Raw genomic sequence first — 27,145 nt, 5'->3', positions numbered from 1 at the left:
GTTGCCATTACACGAAATTCAAAATTAATAATTAACATTTAATTAAAGAATTAGGTAAAAAACAAGAAAACAATTACGATAACTATACACATACTGAGCGCTACAGGTTACCATGGTAACCAAACTAAATAATACACTTTTATCAATATGACACTTCTGGAAGAATTCAATTTACATAACAACTGATGGCCGCAGCCATCCTCCTTAATTTAAAATACTTATTTTTACGGTCCATGTTGGCAGGGCCGGCTTATCGTGTTAATCTCGGGTGGGTAGTCAGAAGAAGGGGGGGGGGCGGATTTATTGGGTTATCCTACATAAAAAGATAGGCCTATATAATACTAATTAAGAGAAATGGATAGAGGTAAAAACTACAAAATTTTTGTATTATTCAAATTTATTATTACATAGTATTAATTGCGCAATGCAAAAACTGTACTGCGCTTTGCATTTTCGGAAATGCACTGATTCAACAATTTTTCCAAATATTTTGACGCGTGATTTCATCTAGCTATTAAAATTCATATGGCTACGTGTAACGATGTTTGAAGGATCTGAGTACTAATATTTAAACTCAATTATATAGAAAGGTAGAGACAACGTTATAAAACGTAGTACTGACAACTGTGGGTACTTTTACTACCCCAATTTGTGGTCGAAGACTTCGTTCCTTAAAATTAGGCACCGATTATTAAAATTACAATTATTTAAAAAATAAATGGAGACTTTATGGCTTTGGTGTCAAATAAGCAGTTTAGGGAGAATCAGTTATTTATTTTTTGAACACTTACATTAAAGCCCACTACTAACCAAATAATCAACTCAATATCATATATGTAATATACATTTAGTATCGTTTACCTTCTAAAATTTATAGTGTATGCATATGCACTTATAATTCCTACTTGACAACGGGAGGTAGCTAATAACTATTTTATATAAATGTTTGATACAAAGAGACTAATGACGACAAACATTAACGTTTAAATACACTTATGAAAATTATGCTTTTGTCATTTTATGTATTTTTAAATTTTGATTTTGATGATTTACTTTAATCTATTTCAATCGGGGCAGTGCCGCGTGCATAGTTTTCAACAGCACCGATATTTAAAGCATGAGATAAAGATAGTGTTGTATTTAACTTCCGCATCACTTCCCGATAGAAGTCAGTCTTTACCGTATTTTCAGAAATAGAAAGGGGATGGACGCGAAGGAAATGAAAAGACTTGTCAAAGGTCTATGCTTAAGTTGTGATTTGCCCTTTTGGGAAGACTGCATTTTACTATTCACGCTTGTCTCATTAGAATTAAAAACTAATATCAAAAGTGGATATAAAACAGAAAGTCTGGGAGGACCCGGTAGCCCTGTTCCATCAAAAATGAGGATCCCCCAAGCATGCCCCTAGTTAGTACCTACCCCCTTTGGCGGAGCATAACAAATGGCGCTTTACTCGCATGTACCTGCGTAAATCGGCTGATATATTATAGTTCTTCTTCAGTTCCTTATCCACCTGATTATATAGTCTTTGGGCTGGATTTGGTGCGGCTGCTCTTTGTGAAAATTCAAGTTTGGCAAGGCTTAGGTAGATAATTGATAAAAACGTTTTTGTTTTATTTAAATATGGTGTGCGGCTTAAAGTGTTTAACGAATTTAAAAACAATCGAACTTTAAAAGAACTACTAGAAGATGTGCTCTCAACGCGAGTTGTTACATTCGCATTACTCTGAAGAAAGAGGAAGATAGTGGCTTTCTGTACGCATGGAACAATTGGGTATACAATTTAGTACTTAATGTTGAAGGAATTGACCCAGTTATAATTTGTGACCCAATATATGCAAATGAACTCTCCAATGTAGTACATTGGATAGCTTGGCAAAAAAACCTCAATAAAATCCCTGTAGTTTTGAAGGCAATTAACAACGGGGGTTTATTTATGGCACATGAGACCCTATCTACTGGAATTTTAGTTAAGCGTTGGTTTAAATCTTCACTGGTTTGTATAGTTCCAATTGAATACAAATCTTTTATAAATAAATTACACTGACTAAGGCTACGTTCAGTGAAGCTTAACGGTCTTATACCGTTTTAAGTTTGCGTTGATTCCGTTGAGACTTTTTATCCTGCCCTGTTGAACGCTATTTTACGATTGTTGTAATTTTTATAAAATATCGTCTGCTGTGGCGTCCGCAACTAGCTTTCCCGCGTGCTGTGACGTCACGATTCCGTTTAACAACGAAGAAACCGGCTGGAAGAGCAGGTTCAAATGTTTCAGCAACGGTTCAGCAACCCTACGTCACACCGGAAATGGAAAAAAGCGTACAGTAGAAAACCGGTTCCGAAATCCTGCAACGTTTAATTTGTTGCAAGCTACTGAACGTAGCCTAAATTTACTTTTCGGCTTTAAAGCTAACTCTTCTGGTGTATGTTTCTTACGAGCTTGAGCCACAGTGAGTCAGTGACTCTTGAACTTAACAGAGGCAAATTTTTGAAAAAGGAATAAATTAACCAACGAGACAACGTTTTCGGGAGATTTACCAAGGATGATATGCTTCTTGGTTTTACCGCTAGGTTAGCTAGCATCGCCCATCTGAACTATTTCCTCTGACCGTGACGTCATGAGACATAGGCCAAACGTAACAGAGTCGTTCCTGATTGGCTCAATCATTGTATAGGGGAAACAGCTCCTCATTTTTGAAGGAAACCACTGGGAAGGCTAACGAACCCTTTTCCTCCCAGACTTTCTGTTTTATATCCACTTTTGCTAATATTTAATAACCTATTTTACAAATTTACTTCTGCAGTTTTTATACTGAATGAATTAACTTAATCAAGGAGGGGATAGGAAAAATACGTAGTCCCTGGAAAATTGTGGAAACCTAGCTATTCTGTGACAATGGCCGTGGCTCTATCTCCATAGTACCGACTTTGATGACATCAATTCCGGGTGGGTAAAATACCCACCCGGAATTTCCCGGGTAGGTACTTCTACCCACCATACCCACATTATCCACATGATGTTGGTCGGAGTCCTTAACCGCACCATTGCTGTTGATGATCACGCGCACATACGCGGTAGCTTCCCCGTAATTGGGAACCACTAATCGAAGCTTTATTTTGTCATTGCTGACCGGGAACTTCTCTAGTTACGCGAGACCGTAACGGTACCCGCACCTCACAGATTCCCGCCACCGCAACTTCGCATGTTTAAAGGCTGATCCCGGGACAACTTAGAGTGTGTCTTCGACCTTATGGAATAAAGGTTAGACCCAAGCCAGTTCTGACCAAAAGGGCGCGAACACCCTGGTTTTGTTGGTGGCTTTAAAGTCACTCCAATCAGAGGAGCCGGACCTTAAGTCCTGGCCGGGCCCAACCAATCGCCAGAAAAGCGTTATCACGCTACTTTTAATTTTTCTGTTCCCACGAGCGGGACACCTCAAAGGGTCAGCCGTAGCGTCCCCAATAAATCAAGGTTTGCAATTATGTCAAGCCTGGCGCCGTCGAGACGCCAGGCATGTATCACACTTCACTTAAAACTCTTTTTAAAAATATAACACAAAAAGGAGAAATATTCCGAATAAGATAATTGGCAACCCTCAATTCGGACTTGTTGGAAAAGAAACTGCAGGGAAAAAGAGAAAGGGTTTTAGGGGGTTCGCGGTGAATTGTTCGTATAATAGGGGCACTCGCTAATCCCGAAGATGGATGTACGGAGAGAGATAAAATAACGAAGGGGGAATTTAGGCTACCTCTGGCCACAAGGTCACCTTTTACAACCCCCACAAATAGTGACCGTCTGAAGCGCGGCGCGGTCGCTTCAATGAGAACAGTCAAGGCTAAGAATAACTTCTCACGGGTCCCTCTGGTGGTGACGACCAGCATCCCCATCAGGTGGCCCAAAATTACCCCAGCCCGTAAACTTTCCAGGAAACGGCAAGGTCAAATTCTGACTAACGTGGGAAAGAAAACATTATTACAGAATAAAATTAAATCGGGTTTCTAAATTAACTAACATTAATACCTTACTAGAATTGGTCGCTACAATATGTATATATAAATATTTTTTTTATCTCGATTGTTGGATATCAGGCTCTGATTTCAGTTTTAAGTATCGCTTAATAGTACCTATTTTAACCCAATCAACTAAATTTTATAATATTAAAGGGGCACACCGGCGTTTGAATTTAGCCAGTTTCAAGCGCTTGTTTCCAGAATATGATTGGTCGTATCTGCTACCACGTGGTAAATCCGGGCCGAAATTTTTCAAACGCCAGTGTGACCCTTTAAATGTTACTGTGTTTTATCTGTGATGGCAATTTTTTGCCGCGTAACTTCCATACTCACAAGCAGGGTTGTTGATTTTTTTGATTTTTTTAAAAAAAATCAAAAACTTCGATTTTTTTGATTTTAATCGATTTTTTTATTTTTTATTAATTTTTAGGTTTTTGTCACTTATTAAAAGCAATATATAAGCTTATTGATATAATTATTATTTTGTATAAATAATATTCAATAGTTTTAGACAGTTTTATCATGTCAAAAAATATTTATTCCAAGAAATAAGTATATTTGTATCACAGGAGTAACCTTGAAGTAAAACTAAACAGTGTGAGAAATAAGGCACTATCACAGGCCAATCGCCAGTTTAAAAATTAAATGCCTGGGGTGTTAGTGGCCCTGGTGAAAACTTAATTCATTCAAAGTTTTTCCCTTCAACCTTTATAGTTCTTTATTTAACACTCCAAAATTTTTAAATACCCATAATAACTAACCTATTAAGCCTATACCCTAGCACATATTGTCAAGAGTAGATAATTTGACCATAAATTATGAGAGCCTGATTTTGAAGGTTAAAAATGGTAAGTGGCCAGTGGCCAGTTTTTTAATTAAACTACCTAGGCTCTACTGGCCACAGGTCCAGTTCAAAACAATTCCTTATTTCTCAGCCTCCGAGAGTCCATTATTTTCAAAACACCAAAAATGAGGTGGGGAAGGGATCGTGGTAGTGATAGGTTATAGTGTAATATAATGACAAAACAGGTCTAAAATATAATAATTCAATAGTAAATCTCTCATTTATGGAAAGTTAATACCTTTTAAACAATGTTTTATAGGAACAGATTTAAATCAACGATTTTTAAAAAAAAATCATTTGATTAAAATCGCGATTTAAATCGCTGATTTAAATCAACTTGATTTTAATCAAACAACCCTGCTCACAAGTCGCACCATGGACTAATTAACACCGGGACACCCCGTTCCCGAATATTTGCTTCGGGCGATTGTTAAATGTGCGCTCTGGCGGTATAGTTAAGGCCTAACGGAAAACTAGGGTCAAACCGGGATGAGTAAATGGGGCAGTGGATGAACATAATTAGTTAATTAGTTAATTAGTCATAATAGTCCATGCTGCAGCCATTCAAGCCATGATTTTGATCGCTGTGCGAGTAGTGGTTTTAGGCAATCGAGTCGGTTATCGAGTACCAAATATTTTTTCATCAAGTATTCGAGTCGAGTGATATTGAAGTCGAGTCGAGTAATAAAGTACTTGATTAAAGGGAAACTTTCTCTTATTCGAGTCGAGTAACTAAAAAAACCTCGAGTATTGATTTTAACGAGTCGGGTTATCGAGTACTTGATTAGGAGCTGGTTTTTTCAAGTTATTATGAAATTAAATTTAAAAGGAGTATAAAGTAGATTACAATGCTAAAAAATAATGAACTACAGTTTCCACAACTTTGTAGGTACCGTTTATTGTCCCCCAAAAAGTTATGATAACCCATCTTTGAACTTTGAAGCAACGAGGATATAGAAACAAGATGTACGACGGTCAGAATACACACAATCCTTCTAATGTGTTAAGTTTGTTTGAGCTATTCACAGCAACCTGCAACGCCGGTATCACAACCAAAATATATCCACGGTCACACACACTTATTTGTTACTTCTAGTCATACTTTGAAAGCATCGAAGATTCCTTCGATCAGTGTCACTCTTATTTTTTACTTCTGATAAATTTTATTTGTTACTACTAGTCAGCCGTTGAGTGTCACACTTATATCTTCTGGTTATACGACAAAGACTAGTTCGATCAGTTTCATACTTATTTGTTACTTCTGATCTCACTTATTTGTTACTTCTGATCTCACTTATTTGTTACTTCTGATCACACTTATTTGTTACTTCTGGTCACACTTATTTGTTACTTCTGATCACACTTATTTGTTACTTCTGGTCACACTTATTTGTTACTTCTGGTCACACTTTTTTTGTTACGTTGGTCATACGCCGAAGACTAGGTAGATCAGTGTCATACTTAATTGTTACTTCTGGTCATACGTTGAAAGCGCGGACCACTCTGAACGGCCTTGAAATTGCGGGGGTCCGTATACGCTGCCCAAAAAACCTTACTTAGAATTAATTTAAGGAACGTTTTTACAATTCTAGGTTATATGTAAACCACAGCTATTCAAAAATAAAACTTTCATGAAAATCTGACTTAAATTAAGGAACTGTATGCAGATTTTTAGGCGAAAATATAAAAACACGAAAATTGGGGTCCCGTAAATTACAATGAAAACTATACTTAAATTTAATATTTACTGATAAAACCGAAGTTGTAGGTCCACTGAATCCTAACCTATCTAATAATTTTTTTAACGTTATCGGACTTAATATTAATGAAAATATCTACCACATAAAGCGAAATCACCGAAAATAGTAAATAGGGCAAATGCCCAACTTCTTGGACTCCGATTTGAAAACTTTATGAAAGGCTATCAGTGGCAATGTATGTACATTCGAACGAGATATCATTGACTCTTCTAGTTATAACCATTGAAGAGGTATGCGCGACACGGCGCCATCGGCATCGGCGGCAATGGCTACACTGTTCGTGAGACTAATACACACAAATCCTTAGGATTGTGTGTAAAAACTAATACTCGACGAGTTTAGAGAGCAGCTATTTCGAGTAATCGGGTACCCGAATATGCAATTTTTTGGTACTCGGTAATCGACGAGTATTCTCCAATTACTTATTACTTACACCGCCCCCCCCCCCTAGCTACGCCACTGCATTTATCAACCCGAGCGTGGCTGCTCTACGAAGTAAGAGATTATTTTAGATGTAGAAATTTTTAAAACGAAGATGTCGCTACTGCCCCACAGAAATAAAATTGAGGAAAATAGCAATCAGGGAAAATTTATAATCTCACTGCCTTTATCTGGGTCCGAATTCAGTCTTTTTACAAAAGTTATTTTGAGATTGCAGATGCGAGTATAGCATTAAGATGATATAACCATAAAATTGATTTCGATAGATTCGCCCACGCAAAAAATCGCCCGTAGTGTACCCTCTTTTACCTAAAATACCTTCGCAATGTATTTGGCCAAGAAAGGCTCAATTATCTATCCATGTAGCATGTACACAAATATTTTTCTAAAGATATCGATTATCAATGTATTCATTCACGGATGAGATATTAGAAAGAACACTTTTAAAAAAATATATATAGCAACCTCATCTTGTTTTATAATTATATCAAGCGGAGACGATAGAGTTTGTCACGTAGATAGCGTGGGTATTTTTTTTTGGCGCAAATGATAATTTAATTTTTAATTTTAATTTAAAATTTTTAACTTTTTATGTAATTTTTAGGTTTTTATTGTTATTATTTGGTCGTGTGATAGACCTTGTCACGTAGATAGCGTGGGTATTTTTTATTTTGCCCGCAAATGATTATTTAATTTTTTATTTTAATTTGTTTTGTAAGGTTTTTTGGTATTATTTTCGTCGTGTGTTCGCCGACACCACGTGTTTTTGCCCTAATAATTTACACGTGGTATTCTGGTAGTTTGTAAAAAAATACTTTCCACGTGGTATTCCGGTTACATAAATTACAAGTTTTCTAAATTTTGGGAATTATCTAGCTGTGCTGCCTTTTTTTGGCCGCAACCGCTTTTTTATTTAATTTTCTTATTTTCCCTTATTAGGGCCCTTTCATGATTTTTGTTATTATTTTCGTCGTGTGTTCGCCGACACTTGCAGTTTCGGTAGCCGTGTTGTTCACTACAAATAATTTCCACGTGGTATTGCGCTACGTTCTGTTTGTTATTTGCGTTGTTGATTCGCATCATCTCAACGTGACATTCCGCGAGTTGCTAAGAACCTATTATGTCTTCAGGCGACAGTGAATCGAGCGATGAACCAACAGACTGTACTGAAGAAACGTCGGACGGAATTGACGAAGGATAATTATACCCAGCTGACTCGGCGCCGACGCTACACTCTACCGAAAAAGAAAGTGCAGTGCAACACGCAATTGTCCGTTCGGAAAGATTCGTGGTTTGAGGATTCTCCATTGCTGCTCAGAGATCTTTTGCTGACAATTTACTTTTTCATTTTTAATATTCCACAAACCTTTGCTGCTCAAGAGCTACACGTTTCCAAATTGTCCATTTCTCGGTGGTATCAAGCCTGCAGGGCGGTGGCATTTGATGCCGCCGTTCTCACCAGCGAGAGGATTGGGGGGCCAGGGGTTGTCGTCGAGATCGACGAATCAAAATTTGGGAGACGGAAGTTCAATCGTGGCCGTCGAGTTGAAGGACAGTGGGTGTTTGGAGGTGTGGATCGAGCTAGCAAAGCGTTTTTTATGGTGCCTGTCGCTAAGAGAGATGCCGCTACGCTTATCCCTCTCATCGACGCGTGGATTGTGCCAGGTTCAAGCATAAATTCAGATTGCTGGAAAAGTTATGACGCGTCAGATTGTAATCCCAATTTCAGGCACTTTAAAGTTAACCATTCGTTACACTTTAAAGATCCTGAAACTGGGACACATACTAACCGTATAGAGGGCCTTTGGGCACATGCCAAACGGGCTTTGCCACCTTCCGGTAGGAGGAAACGATTTATCCCCGGGTATCTAGCCACCGTCATGTTTAGGAGCAGGGCTAAACAGCAAGGGAAACACGCCTTTTTGGAGTTTTTGAAAGCTGCGGCTTCGCTCCATTCCCCCAACCTTTGAAAATTTTGTTCATTTTTTGGCACATTAAAGTCTTTTTTAAATATTTGAGTTCAGTTTAATCCAACAATTGCTATAATTATTCCAACAATTGCTATAATTATTCCATTCGCGTACCCCACTTTGCCCTTAGCCGTGCGATATACGGGCAAATTTTGCACATGCCCGACAATACTTGGAAGGGTATGCCTAGGTACTGTCCTCTAGGTTGCGTTATAGAAGGCCCATCGCTTATTTTAGTTAGGCGCCAATACTTCAACTATCACGAAAAACGGTTCTTTAGACATTTTTTAAAACAACCTGGGGCTGAAAAACACGTGGTGTCGGCGAACACACGACGAAAATATTTCCAAAAACCTTAAAATTTCGAAATTTTTAAATTAAAATAAACAACTTAATAATCATTTGCGGACAAAAGAAAAATACGTGACAAGGTCTATCGCACGACAAACTACAACAAAAAACCTAAAAACTACATAAAAAGTTAAAAATTTTAAATTAAAATTAAATTATCATTTGCGCAAAAAAATACCCACGCTATCTACGTGCCAAACTCTATCGTATCCGCCTAAAAAATTATAAAACAAGATGAGGTTGCTGTAGTTAACTTTTGCCCAAATTTTGAGCTGTACATTTTGTTGCTTAAAGGGAATATAACCCCAGGTATTTGGTGTGGAACACCAACGTTTGCAGCTCTGGCCGCTCTTGCCTTTGGCTTTAGAAATGTGTGGCGCCACTGTACGGGAAATTTGAAAAATTGAAGGGGGTCTTCCATAAAGGTTGCTTTGCAGGTTATATTCCCTTTAAGTTTTAATTATATGGATTTTTGGATAAAAAATTAATTGCTCGTGCCCCCACATAAATGTTTTATGATCGCCGCCGCTGACCTTAGATCTACTCTCGTAAGAGATATATTAGTCTTAGTTTAGTAGTAAATAATTAATAATGCAAAGACTATCTACTCCAACTTGTCATATTTTCTTCTTTGTTCTATTTGGTGTTTCTTCGTTTTCGCCCGTTTTTTTAGCCAGAGTTCGTCGTTGCATGATTGTTTGAGGGAGTTCTACCATTTCAAAAACGCGCCTAACGAAAAACTAGCTAGAAATATAAGTATAAAATTTATATTTTAAAACTTTTTTTTAGCTCCCTCCCGGCAGCGTTTCGTAACCCACCGACCCCGCCCAGGCCCGGACTAGCCCGGGTGGCTAAACTGACAATCGCCGGCCAGATATGGGCCAACTAAAATTGGGGGCCAAAGAGGAAGAATTTGCCATTTAATGGGAAATGCTGCCAACACGATTGCATAGCCGGTGGGGCCAACTACTAGCCAGTCCGGCCCTGACCCCGCCCCATTTTTGATACGGCCTCTACTCGGGAGCAGCGTTGCAAGACGCGCAATAACTATCGTACACGTCGATAATTCTTAGCCAATTTTTGGGCCGTACGATACTTTCGATGGTTTTCAGTATAGTGTCCAACTTTCGATAATTCATGGATAGTAGATTTTAGAGGATCGGTAAAAAGCCTGGTTTTTAGCCCCCGTAAACCAATCACACTAAGGGAGTCGGCCAAGGTTATTTGAAAAAAAAAAACAAGTATCGCTAAAAGTGGATGATACTGTTGGAAAAAAGAAAAAAGATAAACACTGAGTACATTTTTATGCCAAAAGGTATTTTTTCACGTTTTTATAGATTAATTATTATATACTAAATATCAGTTATTAAAAATTACTAAAATATAAAGCGCAAAAAATTACCTAACAATATCAACCGCATTAGATTGCCATTTTGAAATTTTAAGATCACGTGGTACAAACGACTTTGCAATACTCCCTCGGAGTCTCTCGAGCTGATTGATACGCGGGGAGAAATAAAATGCACTGTGGAAGGGTATCGAAAACCTGCCCTCTTAATTTAGTGTCCATGGATAATTCAAAGTAGCGTAATTTTAGAAGTTGTATTACGACACTATAACTTTCAGGGGGGTTTAGGGGAGTCGTATCAGTAAGGAGGGAAGATTCAAAAAGTTCCAATTGAAACCTTGAGAATCTGACCCACACACTAAACTCGAGGGAAATTTAAATACTTATTTCCCCGTGCCGTATGTATCGAATTTATTTGTTCGGGATCCGTAGAGTCGTTATTGTTACGGAGTAGGTAAATGAAACCAATAGTAGTTATGCCAAAAATAGTAACTCTTTAATTTGTACTTGGTAGCAGCGTATGTGATATTGTAAAGGCACTTAAAGGATATGGCTGTCGCTATAAGGCCTGATGGGTCGGTAACAGATTGAAATTAAACAGTTCTGGATAGTTGAGTTTCCGGATATTTACAAGATAATTTAATTTTGGGCTGGACGACTTGGTTTATTTTATACGGATGAATCAGTTAACGTTCAAAATAATAATTTAAAAGTACTTATCAATTTTCTATATACAAAGTCTTCTTCACAAAACACAACACCATTATGATGGTCACCGGGCATTCGCCAACACACACACCGTCCGACACACGGTACCAAGATTACCTTAGTAACCCGAATCAAACACCATAATTTAAACATCAAACTATAACTCAATAAATAGCAACACTAAACGTTAATGAAAATTATAACAAGGTATTATAAGTAAATTAAACTGTAATCAGACAAACGGTATAACTATCATAATCTCAAAAATAAATCTCTATAATAAATTCTTGAATAATCTGTTTAATACTAATCTTTATAAATATCTTTCTAATCCCCCACAGTTAAGCTGACTTGGCTTTATATACTTCAATAAAAAACAAAAACCTTTATCTTCTCAGGGTTCGAAAAACCAAAATACGGGGCTGCCAGTATAGATGAGATTCAGTATACAAAATAGTATTATTAGCCGGCCCCTAGAAAGTTAACGGGTCATGATAGTTGGCAGAAAACGGTTTAACAATGTTAAACTTTTCATATTATTATTTTGGTTTAGTCAAGATTTTTCAATAGACTGAACTTGACTTATTTGTTTTTTTTTTAAATTGTGATTTATTATTTTAAATATAACTTCGACAATATTCCGACAATATCCGTGAGAAGTAAGATAACTATTTTGGAAACTTTAATTTATTTTTGAAATCGATAATTTTCCGCCCTTCGTATGATAATTGGATGATTAGGGCCTGGCAGCGCTACTCGGGAGTCGGTCATTGTGCCAGTAGGTGGGGCGACGGGGTGGGGACTCCGGGAAGAGAAAACGCGTCTTCCTGATTTCCCTCAATTTCTCGTTCGAGACTCACGAGAGAGGCTGTCTGTTGACGGGACGCGCAGCTCACGCCGTAGTTTTAAATGTATTTTTCGGTTTTAAATAAAAGGCGGTTTTAAACACGATACGTAATAACTTGGTGCTAAACAGGCAACATAACGAAACGGTTAATTTAAGGCCATAACGGGAAACGAATGGATGATGAACACTGAGTTTAAGCAAGTAAGCGATGTCTATTAATCTTATGATTGAAGTAGGATCTGTAGGAAGTAGCCGTAAATCAATTTCATTTATTATTGGAATTTTGCTTCTGGTTACGCATTGTAGTTATTATTAATTTTCTAGTGTCTATTTTGACCCAAGCAATTTTGTAATTACCGGAATCTCTTAAGGTAGCTGCCGTTACGTACTCGGAAGTTGTGGTTGTGGTTTCATTTTCACTTAGCGCTTGAATATAAAAGTGGGCGTTTGCTCTCCACAAATCGTTACCCTGGTTTTAAATCCAAGTAAGTTCACTTGGCGTTTTTCTGAGAACCATATACAAAAAATATTCATTGCGTAAATCTATTTTTAAATAGGCTTATATTATCGAATTAAATTTTTAGCATTGCTTTTTGAACTAATGTATGGTTTTCATTAGGTCAAAAACGTCGCTACGGCTCAAATAAGTGTTAGGCCTAACAGGAATTTTCCCGATGAATGTTTTTGGCCTAGTAAAGTGTAACGCGGAACGTTTTTTATTGTGGGAACACTGTCGTAATGTAATCTAAATAGAACTTCCTTGTTAAATGGTTTTCCGCGTCACTAGCGAAAGTTAAGTAGTTTTGGCCGTAGCTATTAAAGATTGAAAAAAGGTAATTCCGGATTTATCCATATCGTGACCGACGCTCATGATTTATCCATATCGTAATATCATAAGTAACGTAATAACAATAAGTATGACAATAGTGCTAGCAGTTGATGCGTTTTTATAAGTTAGTGACGTCACAGCCGTAGCTTCCGTAGTGGTTGTCATGGAAACTCGCGTTTTTTCTCAATAGACGTTTAACATTGGTGACGTGGCCGGGTTTCAAGCTGCTGGCACTATACTAACGAGATTAACAACCAATCTGATTTTCATAGTTATTGCGTAATCAAGATGTTTTCTCAGCAGAGAGCCCTCTAGTGTGTAAAATATGCGATACTTCCGCTAAGCCGAAATATCTGGTTTCCGATAGATATACGTTTCGGGCGCCAAACTGGAAGGAAAGGAATATGAGAAATAAAATAGAATATACACAAATATATAGGTTATTATAACCCTTACTTTTGGTTCGAGTCAGAAGATGATTAATTATTAATTAATCTATCGTTGTTATATGGGCTGTTCCACTCCGACCAAAGCAAGATTACATAAAGGGAAAGGGAAGGTTCGGGTATTCAGACGGAAAAACCCATGATCTCAGTTAATATTCCTTTAATTACGCCATAAACACAAAAGTACATAATACAATAAACCGTTACAAATAACCTAAAACAACTCTGGGGAAAATACCGAACACTTACTCTTAGCTTTCTAATTTCGCTCTGCCTTGGCGCTTGGGGGACTCAGGTACGAAATGAAATTAATATTTCTCTATCGGGGGCTTCATCGCGGAGCGTACCTTCCGCCTGCTATCCCTTTTTTCGGTTCTCCCCTTCCTCCGGGTCCTGAGCCTTTTTATCCCCTTGGTATTGTCTATCATTTCTTAATGATCGCGTTTGACTTGGTCATTGGGTCCCTGGGTCATATGGGGGTGGCTTCTGCCTTCTACAGGGGTTTCTGGGTTATCGGAATGACTTGACAAATTTGAAGTCGGTGGAGAGCTGGTGGTCCTTTTCGCCTATCTCGTCTTTGGTGACCTTGGCCTTATTGCCGAGGACCCAATGCACTATTTATGCTACGGCTATTTTTAGAAACTTTATGACACTTTCAAGGTTTTTTCGTTGGGAATTGACAAACTCTTGGGTTTGAATTTACTGGTGAGGTAATAAATGGGGCCTAGGCTTAACTTTTACGATTTACATTATTTGGCATTTTAACTTCAAACATATTACTTACACTAAATATTAACTGATCTAAACTATTAGGGGGCTTCCTCTAAATGACTCTACGTGAACTTTTCATAACGATACTTGTTTAATTGTGTATTCTGACCAACCTTCGTTGGTTTAAAGTGGTATTTATTATATTTACCATTTCTTAAGTGAAGTTAGGGGAACATTAAATCATGTTACCATGGGACTTGCGTTATTATACATTGCATTTGATAGTTTTTTAATGACGGGACTAGTTTATAATGTGAGATTATGTAGACATAGTCAGCTTAACCTGCGACACACTTTTTGGAGCAATCAAGGGGACGTTACCTTCAGACTTACTTCTTCCACCAGAGGCGCAATAGATAAAGATATATAGAGAGAGCGGGATACTTCAAGTAGGGGTTTGACATAAAGGTTGGAAACAAATGAGCCAGCAAAAAAAAACAACAGTCTATGGCGGTTACATTATGAACTTTTAAAATATAGGTAATGAACTATACTAAAATATACTAAAATAAAGTATGGAATTTACAAATTGTCGTTGAGGAGTCCGTAAAAATACCAATGTCTTTTGAGGGGGGAGAACCCCCTTTGAATAATACCAGCGGCGCGCCACTGCACTGACGTGGTTGTATACAGGACACTCATACCTATCGAATGGCACCCTAGCCAAATTCCTATCAGGTGTAGTTGAAGAGCATTTGAGATTTCGAAGAAGCCGTTACGCGTTTGTGATTTTCCTACTTACGCGAAAAAATTTCTTATTCTATCTTATCTTATACAGGGTGTCCACTAAAAAACGATCCAGGGCCAATATCTCAGAAACCGTTTTCTCTAGGAATTTAATTTTTTTTATGTTACGTAGCACGTGCAGGGGGCAAAGAAGAATGATAACCTCGATGACCTTGAACCATGTCTTCAAGGTCATCCAAAAACTATCTCGAGAACCGTAAGTGCTAGAAAGTTGGTTCCAATTAGAAACGTGTTCCCCGTCACGGTTTATGCCTACTTGATGAACATGATCGGATTCGACCAATAGTAAGTCGATAAAATTGTTACCAAAATCACAAATGTCGTAAAAGGGAAAATTGCAAGACAGCGCTAATAACTCCAAAACAAGTCGTGCTACATTATCGAAATTTGCTAGGCAATCGCATCATGGTAGGATATTTTAATATTTGGAAAATTGTATGACCTTGAACCGTTGTCTTCAAGGTCATACTAAAATTATCTCGAGAACCATTACGTTTAGAGCAAAAATTCCAATTAGAAAGTTGTTCTTCGTCACATTTTATGTATTAATAACTTTAATTATAATTTCTAATTGGAATTTTTGATCTAAACCTAATGGTTCTCGAGATAATTTTAGTATGACCTTGAAGACATGGTTCAAGGTCGTACAATTTTCCAAATATTAAAATATCCTACCATGATGCGATTGTCTAGAGAAAACGGTTTCTGAGATATTGGCCCTGGATCGTTTTTTGGTGGACACCCTGTATATATACTAGCCTTGGTACCCGGCTTCGCCCGTTAGTTCTTTAAAATATGTGATGTAAAACATATGTTATAACTTGAACTTAATTGAGTAATGATCATGGATCTTGAGCGTATTCGTGCTTATTTCGTGGACCTCCATTAAATGACGAAGGCGGGATTACTAATTTACCGTGATTTTCGGCGATTTTATCGTCGGCAATTGCATCTTTCAGATGAATGTATTCTTCAACTCGAAGCTTCGTCTGGTTCAGGCGAATAAACGGTAATCGCTCTGATTCTATCTTTGCATACATATCCACCAAATACTGATGTTGTCGGTAATTTAGTACGCGATTCTCCCATGGTTGCACCATTCGACGATAGGAGTAAAACGACATCGCTGATACCATTTTATTAGTTGAATATGTAGTTCCTGGTTGTACTTGATTTATATGGATAGAATATCCGTGTCCTCCGCGTGGGAAAATCAGCGGATACGCGTTTTAACTCGTTACTCCGCATAGTTAAAACAATATATCTTTTTTCAAATTCATTACCCGCTATGACAATGGTCCTCTGAAGCAAGAATGACGACACAACGACGCTGAGTTTCGACGTCTTCATCCCCAAGAAAGTAAAAGGCTACGTTCAGCAGCAGTCAACGGAAAAAAAACCCGATGGATTTGATATTTTCCACCGATGAGCTTTTTCGTCATAATGACGTCGTAAGTTGCTGAACGCTTTTATTCAGTCATCGGTGTTTTTTAAAATGCCGTAGCTTTTATAGTAGTTTTACGTCAGAAATGACGTCAGTCATCGGAAAAACCGACTCTTCCAGCCGATGACTTCGGTGAGTAACCGGTGAGTAACCGATGACTATCGTGTCGTCAAATAGCCCCGACGCGTTCATACCAAAAGAGCCCTGAAAATAATACTGCCAAAAGAGCCCTGAAAATAATACTACCAAAAGAGCCCTGAAAATAATACTACCAAAAGAGCCCTGAAAATAATACTACCAAAAGAGCCCTGAAAATAATACTACCAAAAGAGCCCTGAAAATAATACTACCAAAAGAGCCCTGAAAATAATACTACCAAAAGAGCCCGGAAAATAATACTACCAAAAGAGCCCGGAAAATAATACTACCAAAAGAGCCCGGAAAATAATACTACCAAAAGAGCCCGGAAAATAATACTACCAAAAGAGCCCGGAAAATAATACTACCAAAAGAGCCCGGAAAATAATACTACCAAAAGAGCCCGGAAAATAATACTACCAAAAGAGCCCGGAAAATAATACTACCAAAAGAGCCCGGAAAATAATACTACCAAAAGAGCCCGGAAAATAATACTACCAAAAGAGCCCGGAAAATAATACTACCAAAAGAGCCCGGAAAATAATACTACCAAAAGAGCCCGGAAAATAATACTACCAAAAGAGCCCGGAAAATAATACTACCAAAAGAGCCCGGAAAATAATACTACCAAAAGAGCCCGGAAAATAATACTACCAAAAGAGCCCGGAAAATAATACTACCAAAAGGGCCCGGAAAATAATACTACCAAAAGAGCCCGGAAAATAATACTACCAAAAGAGCCCGGAAAATAATACTACCAAAAGAGCCCGGAAAATAATACTACCAAAAGAGCCCGGAAAATAATACTACCAAAAGAGCCCGGAAAATAATACTACCAAAAGAGCCCGGAAAATAATACTACCAAAAGAGCCCGGAAAATAATACTACCAAAAGAGCCCGGAAAATAATACTACCAAAAGAGCCCGGAAAATAATACTACCAAAAGAGCCCGGAAAATAATACTACCAAAAGAGCCCGGAAAATAATACTACCAAAAGAGCCCGGAAAATAATACTACCAAAAGAGCCCGGAAAATAATACTACCAAAAGAGCCCGGAAAATAATACTACCAAAAGAGCCCGGAAAATAATACTACCAAAAGAGCCCGGAAAATAATACTACCAAAAGAGCCCGGAAAATAATACTACCAAAAGAGCCCGGAAAATAATACTACCAAAAGAGCCCGGAAAATAATACTACCAAAAGAGCCCGGAAAATAATACTACCAAAAGAGCCCGGAAAATAATACTACCAAAAGAGCCCGGAAAATAATACTACCAAAAGAGCCCGGAAAATAATACTACCAAAAGAGCCCGGAAAATAATACTACCAAAAGAGCCCGGAAAATAATACTACCAAAAGAGCCCGGAAAATAATACTACCAAAAGAGCCCGGAAAATAATACTACCAAAAGAGCCCGGAAAATAATACTTCCAAAAGAGCCCGGAAAATAATACTACCAAAAGAGCCCGGAAAATAATACTACCAAAAGAGCCCGGAAAATAATACTACCAAAAGAGCCCGGAAAATAATACTACCAAAAGAGCCCGGAAAATAATACTACCAAAAGAGCCCGGAAAATAATACTACCAAAAGAGCCCGGAAAATAATACTACCAAAAGAGCCCGGAAAATAATACTACCAAAAGAGCCCGGAAAATAATACTACCAAAAGAGCCCGGAAAATAATACTACCAAAAGAGCCCGGAAAATAATACTACCAAAAGAGCCCGGAAAATAATACTACCAAAAGAGCCCGGAAAATAATACTACCAAAAGAGCCCGGAAAATAATACTACCAAAAGAGCCCGGAAAATAATACTACCAAAAGAGCCCGGAAAATAATACTACCAAAAGAGCCCGGAAAATAATACTACCAAAAGAGCCCGGAAAATAATACTACCAAAAGAGCCCGGAAAATAATACTTCCAAAAGAGCCCGGAAAATAATACTTCCAAAAGAGCCCGGAAAATAATACTTCCAAAAGAGCCCGGAAAATAATACTTCCAAAAGAGCCCGGAAAATAATACTACCAAAAGAGCCCGGAAAATAATACTACCAAAAGAGCCCGGAAAATAATACTACCAAAAGAGCCCGGAAAATAATACTACCAAAAGAGCCCGGAAAATAATACTACCAAAAGAGCCCGGAAAATAATACTACCAAAAGAGCCCGGAAAATAATACTACCAAAAGAGCCCGGAAAATAATACTACCAAAAGAGCCCGGAAAATAATACTACCAAAAGAGCCCGGAAAATAATACTACCAAAAGAGCCCGGAAAATAATACTACCAAAAGAGCCCGGAAAATAATACTACCAAAAGAGCCCGGAAAATAATACTACCAAAAGAGCCCGGAAAATAATACTACCAAAAGAGCCCGGAAAATAATACTACCAAAAGAGCCCGGAAAATAATACTTCCAAAAGAGCCCGGAAAATAATACTTCCAAAAGAGCCCGGAAAATAATACTTCCAAAAGAGCCCGGAAAATAATACTTCCAAAAGAGCCCGGAAAATAATACTTCCAAAAGAGCCCGGAAAATAATACTTCCAAAAGAGCCCGGAAAATAATACTACCAAAAGAGCCCGGAAAATAATACTACCAAAAGAGCCCGGAAAATAATACTACCAAAAGAGCCCGGAAAATAATACTACCAAAAGAGCCCGGAAAATAATACTACCAAAAGACCTCGGAAAATAATACTACCAAAAGACCTCGGAAAATAATACTACCAAAAGACCTCGGAAAATAATACTACCAAAAGAGCCCTTAACTTATAATACTACCAAAAGAGCCCTTAACTTATAATACTACCAAAAGAGCCCTTAACTTATAATACTACCAAAAGAGCCCTTAACTTATAATACTACCAAAAGAGCCCTTAACTTATAATACTACCAAAAGAGCCCTTAACTTATAATACTACCAAAAGAGCCCTTAACTTATAATACTACCAAAAGAGCCCTTAACTTATAATACTACCAAAAGAGCCCTTAACTTATAATACTACCAAAAGAGCCCTTAACTTATAATACTACCAAAAGAGCCCTTAACTTATAATACTATAATAATACTTTCGGAAAACTTACCAAAGGAAAGGGAGTTTGTAGCGGGACGTGACCTGTAGCCGGCAATTTCGGAAAAGGAGACTTTTGGAAGCCGGGGGAGGAAGAAATTTTGGACCGGCGACGTAACCTTCAGCCGGCGGACTGGGGACAGGGGGGGGGGGGGGGTAAGCGGACCTTCAGCCGGCGGGCGGGGAGAGAGGCGAGAAAATAAAGCTCGACAAACAGACAAACAAACTTCTGGAAATCTATAGTATAGATATAAATAAAATCTGATGTTTGTGTGTGTATAGATATATTAGGGTGGTTCAAAAAAATGCAAATATCGAAATGTTTTGGTGCACATGGATTTTCTTGTTCATTTTGATGAGAACATGACCCACGAAAAATTTTAGGTTATTTCATTAATATTTAGGACTGCCTCAACGAGGTTACGTTTTACCACTATGAACTAACCCATTTATAAGCAAAAATCAGTTATGTCACTTAAATACTTTACTTGAACCAAAAATTTAATATTTATTACTTATATAGTTTTTATAAGGTTTATTATAGAAATAAGTACCGGTACACAATAAAATATTTAGCAGAAAGCCCCACTAAACCAGGTTATAACTGCTGAAAATCTCAAGTTAGGACCTGGTTTTGTGGCGATTTCTGCCAATTATTTTATTGTGTACCGGTACTTATTACTATAATAAACCCTGTGTAAATTTAAGTAAGTAATAAATATTAAATATTTCGTTCAGTTAAAGTATTTGAGTGACATAATTATTTTTTGCTTATAAATGGGTTTGTTTATAATGGTAAAACTTTAGCTCGTTGAGGCAGTCCTAAAAATTAATGAATTTACGTAAAATTTCTCCTGTGTCATTTTCCGACCAAAATGAACGAGAAAATCAATGTGCACCAAAACATTTCGATATTTGCATTTTTTTTAAACACCCTAATATATATATATATATATATATATATATATATATATATATATATATATATATATATATATATATATATATATATATATATATATATATATATATATATATATATATATATATATATATATATATATATATATATATATATATATATATATATATATATATATATATATATATATATATATATATATATATATATATATATATATATATATATATATATATATATATATATATATATATATATATATATATATATATATATATATATATATATATATATATATATATATATATATATATACAAACATCAGATTTTATTTATATCTATACTATAGATTTCCAGAAGTTTATCTATAACTATAAGTCTTAAAGTTTGTCCTTTTATTTGTTTATTTGTTTGTATGTTATCTTCCTAAAACTCGAGAACGGTCAGCTCTAGAGCTTTGAAATTTTAACTCAATGTTCAGGGCCTGATTTCCAACTAAACGCGCCTAATTCCAAATACCTGACATGGGTAATCTAATTCAATTTTCAGTTGTATTTTACTGGACTTTGGACTTTCACCTCCCAGCTGGAGGTTTTGACAGGAAGGGCTTATCTTAGTCGCCCATAGGGGAACGTCCATAAATTACATGAGTCGTTTAGGGCAGGGAGGGGTCGAGCTGAATCTCACCCAATCTCACGTGGAGGAGATGGGGGGGTTTCGGCAAATATCACGTTTTTTTTTTTCCGCAAACGTATTTACACTAAAAATACGAATTTTGAAAAATCTCACGTGATATTAGGGGGGATGTTGAAAAATGTCGCGCATTTAGTGGAAATTTTACTACTTTATTGTTTAGTCTTTATTTAGTACAATTAAAAATCTCACGTGATATTAGGGGGGATGTTGAAAAATGTCGCGCATTTAGTGGAAATTTTACTACTTTATTGTTTAGTCTTTATTTAGTACAATTGATTCGCAAATATAACGCTGTCAAAATTATATTGTTAAAAAGTAAAAGATTTGTAAAAATATGTATAATTTAAAATTAGTAAAAGCAATTAAAATGATTTTTCAGTAGGTCATTTGAATTTAAAGTCGGAATAGCTCTCCCAATTAACGTAGTGTCTAATGCAATTCCGACATCTACTATCCCAGTTGAAGACGCTACAGGGGAGGGAGGGGGACGAGCCAAATCTCACGACATCTCACTAAGCGGGGAGGGGGATCGAAAAATCGCCACAATCGCCTCACGTAATTAATGGGCGCTCCCTAGGCTGTACATTGACGGACCGGTAGAAGGGGTGGAATTTGGGGGCTCTTCAACGGCCTCAACACAAGTCATTTGGAAATTAAAACTCGAGAATTGTTAGCTCTCCCAAAAGTTATTAGGAAGAATCATCAGAAGGAAATAAAAATACGAATTTTTCTGAAGACGGTTTTGTTATGGTACCGTACTTTTATTACGTACAAATCAAAAAGACCCCGAGCGAAGCCGGGTATTAAAGCTAGTATATATATATATATATATATATATATATATATATATATTGGTTTGTTACCTTCTATGCACGCCCAAGATAATTGTCCGATTCGCACGAAATTTGGCCTGTGGCATTGTGGCCCCTGCCGTCAGGTTCTAGGGGCGTCTTGAGATTGCTAACCTTCGTAGTTTTTGACCACGGGACCAATAAACGGTGACCGCAAGACCGAAACCCCTGACCTCACGCCGTCAAGAGACGCGGGTATTAAGAGACCCGGGAGTTTCTCTCTGGCTCTTAGCTGCTGCATGGCACGACCTTCGACCCTTTTCGCTCGCGTTCGTTCTCTTTTCTCAGCCCCCCCTCCCTCTCCACTCTATCTGTGTCACGCAGACACCTTTGCCCGGGCCGTATTCATTCCACGCATACCCATAATACCAACCGATATGCCATTTGATTTTAAACGCCTGCAATTTCCAAACAATCTTAGCTTCGCAATGACAATTAATAAAGCGCAAGGACAGTCACTTTAAACTGCGGGAAACCGATGCTTTATGTGGCGTGCTTAAGAGTTGGAGCTGCAAATAACCTGTACATACTGACTCCCAACGGAGAAACTAAAATATTGTGTACAAAAACGCTTTATCATAATTACATCTTAAACTAATCAAAGAAATACAATATATGTTAATATTACAAGATATAATATTCTGCACTATTAAACGTTTGCAATTTAAAAATGCCTATTTACTATTTAAAAATAATTTAATTTGCATATTTAAAGTAAAGAGCATTTTGTTCCCGTTTTCTAAACCCGGGCTTCTCAGCTAGTACTTTATACTAGTAAATACTATACTTAATACTTGTAAATTCTATACTTAATACTTGTAAATTCTATACTTAATACTTGTAAATTCTATACTTTACATTTGTAAATTCTATACTTTACATTTGTAAATTCTATACTTTACATTTGTAAATTCTATACTTTACATTTGTAAATTCTATACTTTACATTTGTAAATTCTATACTTTACATTTGTAAATTCTATACTTTACATTTGTAAATTCTTTACTTTACATTTGTAAATTCTTTACTTTACATTTGTAAATTCTATACTTTACATTTGTAAATTCTATACTTTACATTTGTAAATTCTATACTTTACATTTGTAAATTCTATACTTTACATTTGTAAATTCTATACTTTACATTTGTAAATTCTTTACTTTACATTTGTAAATTCTTTACTTTACATTTGTAAATTCTATACTTTACATTTGTAAATTCTATACTTTACATTTGTAAATTCTATACTTTACATTTGTAAATTCTATACTTTACATTTGTAAATTCTATACTTTACATTTGTAAATTCTATACTTTACATTTGTAAATTCTATACTTTACATTTGTAAATTCTATACTTTACATTTGTAAATTCTATACTTTACATTTGTAAATTCTATACTTTACATTTGTAAATTCTATACTTTACATTTGTAAATTCTATACTTTACATTTGTAAATTCTATACTTTACATTTGTAAATTCTATACTTTACATTTGTAAATTCTATACTTTACATTTGTAAATTCTATACTTTACATTTGTAAATTCTATACTTTACATTTGTAAATTCTATACTTTACATTTGTAAATTCTATACTTTACATTTGTAAATTCTATACTTTACATTTGTAAATTCTATACTTTACATTTGTAAATTCTTTACTTTACATTTGTAAATTCTTTACTTTACATTTGTAAATTCTATACTTTACATTTGTAAATTCTATACTTTACATTTGTAAATTCTATACTTTACATTTGTAAATTCTATACTTTACATTTGTAAATTCTATACTTTACATTTGTAAATTCTATACTTTACATTTGTAAATTCTATACTTTACATTTGTAAATTCTATACTTTACATTTGTAAATTCTATACTTTACATTTGTAAATTCTATACTTTACATTTGTAAATTCTATACTTTACATTTGTAAATTCTATACTTTACATTTGTAAATTCTATACTTTACATTTGTAAATTCTATACTTTACATTTGTAAATTCTATACTTTACATTTGTAAATTCTATACTTTACATTTGTAAATTCTATACTTTACATTTGTAAATTCTATACTTTACATTTGTAAATTCTATACTTTACATTTGTAAATTCTATACTTTACATTTGTAAATTCTATACTTTACATTTGTAAATTCTATACTTTACATTTGTAAATTCTATACTTTACATTTGTAAATTCTATACTTTACATTTGTAAATTCTATACTTTACATTTGTAAATTCTATACTTTACATTTGTAAATTCTATACTTTACATTTGTAAATTCTATACTTTACATTTGTAAATTCTATACTTTACATTTGTAAATTCTATACTTTACATTTGTAAATTCTATACTTTACATTTGTAAATTCTATACTTTACATTTGTAAATTCTATACTTTACATTTGTAAATTCTATACTTTACATTTGTAAATTCTATACTTTACATTTGTAAATTCTATACTTTACATTTGTAAATTCTATACTTTACATTTGTAAATTCTATACTTTACATTTGTAAATTCTATACTTTACATTTGTAAATTCTATACTTTACATTTGTAAATTCTATACTTTACATTTGTAAATTCTATACTTTACATTTGTAAATTCTATACTTTACATTTGTAAATTCTATACTTTACATTTGTAAATTCTATACTTTACATTTGTAAATTCTATACTTTACATTTGTAAATTCTATACTTTACATTTGTAAATTCTATACTTTACATTTGTAAATTCTATACTTTACATTTGTAAATTCTATACTTTACATTTGTAAATTCTATACTTTACATTTGTAAATTCTATACTTTACATTTGTAAATTCTATACTTTACATTTGTAAATTCTATACTTTACATTTGTAAATTCTATACTTTACATTTGTAAATTCTATACTTTACATTTGTAAATTCTATACTTTACATTTGTAAATTCTATACTTTACATTTGTAAATTCTATACTTTACATTTGTAAATTCTATACTTTACATTTGTAAATTCTATACTTTACATTTGTAAATTCTATACTTTACATTTGTAAATTCTATACTTTACATTTGTAAATTCTATACTTTACATTTGTAAATTCTATACTTTACATTTGTAAATTCTATACTTTACATTTGTAAATTCTATACTTTACATTTGTAAATTCTATACTTTACATTTGTAAATTCTATACTTTACATTTGTAAATTCTATACTTTACATTTGTAAATTCTATACTTTACATTTGTAAATTCTATACTTTACATTTGTAAATTCTATACTTTACATTTGTAAATTCTATACTTTACATTTGTAAATTCTATACTTTACATTTGTAAATTCTATACTTTACATTTGTAAATTCTATACTTTACATTTGTAAATTCTATACTTTACATTTGTAAATTCTATACTTTACATTTGTAAATTCTATACTTTACATTTGTAAATTCTATACTTTACATTTGTAAATTCTATACTTTACATTTGTAAATTCTATACTTTACATTTGTAAATTCTATACTTTACATTTGTAAATTCTATACTTTACATTTGTAAATTCTATACTTTACATTTGTAAATTCTATACTTTACATTTGTAAATTCTATACTTTACATTTGTAAATTCTATACTTTACATTTGTAAATTCTATACTTTACATTTGTAAATTCTATACTTTACATTTGTAAATTCTATACTTTACATTTGTAAATTCTATACTTTACATTTGTAAATTCTATACTTTACATTTGTAAATTCTATACTTTACATTTGTAAATTCTATACTTTACATTTGTAAATTCTATACTTTACATTTGTAAATTCTATACTTTACATTTGTAAATTCTATACTTTACATTTGTAAATTCTATACTTTACATTTGTAAATTCTATACTTTACATTTGTAAATTCTATACTTTACATTTGTAAATTCTATACTTTACATTTGTAAATTCTATACTTTACATTTGTAAATTCTATACTTTACATTTGTAAATTCTATACTTTACATTTGTAAATTCTATACTTTACATTTGTAAATTCTATACTTTACATTTGTAAATTCTATACTTTACATTTGTAAATTCTATACTTTACATTTGTAAATTCTATACTTTACATTTGTAAATTCTATACTTTACATTTGTAAATTCTATACTTTACATTTGTAAATTCTATACTTTACATTTGTAAATTCTATACTTTACATTTGTAAATTCTATACTTTACATTTGTAAATTCTATACTTTACATTTGTAAATTCTATACTTTACATTTGTAAATTCTATACTTTACATTTGTAAATTCTATACTTTACATTTGTAAATTCTATACTTTACATTTGTAAATTCTATACTTTACATTTGTAAATTCTATACTTTACATTTGTAAATTCTATACTTTACATTTGTAAATTCTATACTTTACATTTGTAAATTCTATACTTTACATTTGTAAATTCTATACTTTACATTTGTAAATTCTATACTTTACATTTGTAAATTCTATACTTTACATTTGTAAATTCTATACTTTACATTTGTAAATTCTATACTTTACATTTGTAAATTCTATACTTTACATTTGTAAATTCTATACTTTACATTTGTAAATTCTATACTTTACATTTGTAAATTCTATACTTTACATTTGTAAATTCTATACTTTACATTTGTAAATTCTATACTTTACATTTGTAAATTCTATACTTTACATTTGTAAATTCTATACTTTACATTTGTAAATTCTATACTTTACATTTGTAAATTCTATACTTTACATTTGTAAATTCTATACTTTACATTTGTAAATTCTATACTTTACATTTGTAAATTCTATACTTTACATTTGTAAATTCTATACTTTACATTTGTAAATTCTATACTTTACATTTGTAAATTCTATACTTTACATTTGTAAATTCTAT

General features: G+C 34.3%; 1 protein-coding gene across 1 annotated transcript in view; it reads left to right on the top strand.

The window, feature by feature from the left end:
* Window positions 1-12,231: 12,231 nt before the first annotated feature.
* The window catches only part of LOC149945233 (uncharacterized), a 34,538-nt gene continuing 19,624 nt past the window's right edge, over window positions 12,232-27,145 (top strand). Inside the window, exon 1 of the mRNA XM_090174682.1 lies at window positions 12,232-12,481. The gene's annotated coding sequence lies outside the window, so the exon portion shown is untranslated. The remainder of the gene's footprint in view (window positions 12,482-27,145) is intronic.

Source organism: Leiobunum rupestre, chromosome 5 (genome assembly GCF_980474605.1).
Source record: "Leiobunum rupestre chromosome 5, qqLeiRupe1.1.hap1, whole genome shotgun sequence".
Lineage (NCBI taxonomy): Eukaryota > Metazoa > Arthropoda > Arachnida > Opiliones > Sclerosomatidae > Leiobunum > Leiobunum rupestre.
This window is presented reverse-complemented; position numbering and strand designations above follow the sequence as displayed.